This window comes from Atta cephalotes, assembly GCF_000143395.1.
Source record: "Atta cephalotes unplaced genomic scaffold scaffold00033, whole genome shotgun sequence".
In the NCBI taxonomy this organism is placed as follows: domain Eukaryota; kingdom Metazoa; phylum Arthropoda; class Insecta; order Hymenoptera; family Formicidae; genus Atta; species Atta cephalotes.
The window spans coordinates 2754195-2758368 of NW_012130097.1; the positions used below are offsets into that span (position 1 = coordinate 2754195).

Here is a 4174-nt window from a genome sequence, read left to right on the forward strand (position 1 = left end):
TTTTCATATTGCAGAATCGAATACAAAAAGTTAGTGAAAAAAAAGTTTGGTAATAATAATCAAATATGATAGCAAGGTTGGAAAGTAACGCGTTTGTACACTGCTAAATTTATAGAGTCAATTTGATGCTATATAGTCAAATGGACAGTATATAGTTTCAAATTTAATTATTTTAATGATGTAACAAAATTATTTTTAAATTTGTATCTATCTAAACTTTTAGATATTTCAGTAAAACCGTTCATCATATAACAAAAAAATTAGTATTTAGATGGACTAATTAAATGTCAATTATACTTTTCTAAATATTTAGTAATTATTACCAAACAGTTGATTATTATTATGTGTATCTGCTATTACTTGTAGTAAATATTGCATCAATACGCTAAACAAAATATATGTGGTAGCTATTACTCAGGCTTTTTTCTCAATGTAAAACTCTCTCCCATACTGTTATACCTTTCTTGCCTATCTCGTGAACTCCACGTTGAAGTATTTATGAGATTAAATCTTTTATTATACTTATTACCCTTATCTTATCATGATTATTATTAACATATCATTTATTTCAAAATGAAGATATAAGCTTACGATTAGATAGAATAAAACAAGCGATGATTAAAACGTTCTTTCGATCGTGATCCGATTTAATGGAATTTAAAAATATATTGATATATGATATTCTCTGTTACATAACTTGGAATATTAAAGTCTAAACAATTGGTGTTTTGCGTGATGTCAAGCGGTACCAATAGGGATTAAAATACTTCAACCCTATTTCTTCCGCGGAGTTTCGATTAAATAATTATCTCGGCGAAGGTCGTTTTACTTCCGGTTAGAAAAGAAGATTGCTCGGATAAAAGATTAAGTCGTTTTCCCAACCAGCCGTTAAATCGCCGCTAATCGTTGTTCCAGCACACCGATGTCTGACCGACCGACCTTTTCTGTTTCAGGCCAAGTTGTTGGAGTCGTCCCACGCTTGGCTCGGCGCCTCCACCTCCAGTATAGCAGGTGAGTCCCGTTTTCGTTTTTCTCCTCTTCGTCTCGTTTCGATACGTTTCAGGAGATAATCGCCCTCTCGACACGGCCCCAGGCCGGACATAAACGTGGAAGCCTCCACGTTAGGCAACGCACACAACGCGAAACAACATTTGGTTGTCTATCTCTATGCACAGGGTGTCCTCATACTTTCTTTTACCGATAGATTTACCGAAATCAAAATTAAAATTGTAAAAATAAAATCATATTTATGATTTTTTTATCTACCGCGAGGAAAAAATTTTTCATATTTGTGACTATAAAAAATTTCATGGTACATAATAATTATTAATAACAGTCACAAATTCCAAAAACTTTTCTCAGTAGCATGTAAATATTCAATGTAAATGTAGCTTAAACATCCAAAGAAAGTTTATGTTATCAAGGAAATTTGAATAATGCTAGTGTAATAACAAAACATATTGTTTTCTGTTTTTCTTATTGTCGCATGTATACATATTTTTTGAAATTTATCTTTAGTTTTAATTATTTATGGCGTTTATCGTTAAAGGAAAGTACGATTAGTCGAAGACACCCCGTATAACCTGTTTCGCGACATCTATAAAAGACTTCACATCCCTCTCCTACAATATCTGTTGCATTATCTGCCGCTTGTATCTGTCGAACGAATTCCGACGATCGGTTTTCGTAGTAAGTAGTGGCGCAACGACCGATCATCCCTTCCGAGTTCGAGTGGAGATTTCCTGTTCTCGAGTATCCCTCGAGCATCCCTCGAGGGCCGTTGTCCGTTTCGCTTCGCTCTATTTTCAAGTTCATGGTCACGTTGTTGAATCATCAGCTTTGTACGTGACAAGCCTCGTTCTAGAAACGACGACTGATCGTCTCCTAGTTTCGTGCTCGACCTTTAACTTCGCGGGGATGGAACATCCATCATTATTCGTAGATCAATATATCTTACTATTTACTTCTTTGCCTTTTCAAATGCTACTTGCTGATAAAGGTTCCTGGAAGCACGGCCGTCGTCGTTGACAACCACGGGAGGTGGCAACACGAAAGAATACGAAGAGAGATCGCGGTGTGGAGTTGTACGTGATAACCGAACAACAATAAAGTAAAGGGAGGAACGTGAGCGCGGGCTCAACAATAATAAAACGCGGGAATGCGTTTTGCTTTAATATAGAAAGCAATTTAGTTAGACGAACGCCGGTTAATAGCGCCGATAACATGTCCGCGATTCGCAAGCGAAAGGTTCAGCGTCTAACCCTCTTACGCGCATCATCGATCGCGTTATACCTCTTGAATGTAAGTCTCCGTTTGTAAAATCTTTGGATACCATACTAGAAACAAGGATCCTTTAATTTTTACCTGTACTTTAATCCATGAATCAAAGGACGAAATTAAATAGCAGATGTAATAAAATATCCGCACTTTTAAGTCGGCGTATATTCAAGAGGTTCGAGAAATATTTGTAATTTCGCACAATTGTATATTTTTGTTCTATGCTTTTTGTTCTATGTTTAGCGCTCGAAGCTATGAATATTCTAAGAGAAGAATTTTTGGTATTTGTGACTATAATTACATGTTATCAAAATTATAATTATTATGCTATAATGATAGTAAAAATAACTACATAAATAGTTCTAGAAACAAATTTAAATATATATATAATTAGCAACCGTAAATGATTAAATAGTTATAATTATTATTACTAATATTATAGCAGCAATAAATTCCTAACTATAATTATTTTATCAACCAATTATAATTACAAATACTTTTCTCTCAGTGTATGAAAACTCTAGTTGCTCAAATGCGAGTTTAAATAATTTTCCCAGCCATATTCTTCGTCTCTGAGCCCTGATTTGCCATAGTACGTATGCTCGAGCGTAAACGCGCATAAACGCACATAAACGTCGCAATATGCGTCTCGAATTGATCCCCGGTGCCGGGCGTGCGTGCGTGCGTGCGTGCGTACGATCGTGCATGCGTGCGTACGTGCGTGTTTAAGCGTATACCGAATGCGTGCGTAGGCGCATATTCCCCTCTCGGTTCGCTTAAATCATTTTCTTCGATTACTCCTTGACTTCCCATGAGACGCGGCCGCTGCCGCCGGCTATTTGCTTCTTTTAACGATCGCGCTTATTTATTCCGCGCTTTTCTCGTCCGCAACGAGAACGTTTCTTAAAGCGAACATCGGGTTTCCACTTTCGCTCAGAGTTTACCACGGAAAAATGGGTAATTTAAAATTTCGAAGATTAAATACCCTTACCCGATATAATTTTCTTGTTGACAATATAAGGGATTGAAAGTATAGTAATATCGTTACTTTTTATACTAGTAACCATTTGATAATGGCATTGCAACTTTTGTAATTGTAATAATAACTAAACGCTAAGGTTGTGCTAGAATTGGGAAAGTGACTGTTTAAAAAGTAACTGTCACCATTATGCATTATTTATTGAAAAAAAAAATTTATTATTTATAATGCATTATAAATAACGAAAACTCGTTACAAATAATGAGTTTCTTTTTTCAATATCGAGTGATTTTTCTGTTACAAGTCCCAATTGACTTTTCTAATTCTGATATTATCATTACTGCCTAAAAAATTCGCAACGTCATTATCAAATCGTTATTATAATAAAGTAACGATAAAAAGTAATGGCGTTACAAAAAACACATATTTTCATTCCTTAAACAATATTCATTTCGAGGGACTTGAACAGTTAAAAGTGCACTCTTTCTACATCTCAGTTACAGAAATATTTTAATTTTATCAGCCATATATGAAATTTTGCGCTTTCAGTAATTTGAGCTTCAGTGCAAATTTTTATATTGTTCCAAATTGAATAAAAATTTAAAAAAATTCTTTTGAAAATTTTAACAATGAATTTTTAACTATACACGGAAAGACTTTACTGAAATATCTACAAATTTAGGTAGCTACAGATCTGGAAGTGTTGACTCTTTATCAGCCAAGTTGAATTTTGAAGGCATATAATCATCTTAAAATTTAGCTAGATACAAATCTGAAAATAATTTTATTGGATTATCAAAATAATAATGCAAGAAACTCAAGTATGATTAGTTGTCTGTCAAAAAGTTTAAAACTAATTTAACTAGCAATACAATAGCGTCCTACTTTAAATTAATTTTAGTTATAATACCTAACAAA

At 34.1% G+C, this 4174-nt stretch overlaps 1 protein-coding gene across 1 annotated transcript in view; it reads left to right on the forward strand.

The window, feature by feature from the left end:
• Positions 1-959: 959 nt before the first annotated feature.
• LOC105621375 (protein bric-a-brac 1-like) overlaps positions 960-4174 on the forward strand; it is a 20910-nt gene continuing 17695 nt past the window's right edge. Inside the window, exon 1 of the mRNA XM_012202843.1 lies at positions 960-1011. The gene's annotated coding sequence lies outside the window, so the exon portion shown is untranslated. The remainder of the gene's footprint in view (positions 1012-4174) is intronic.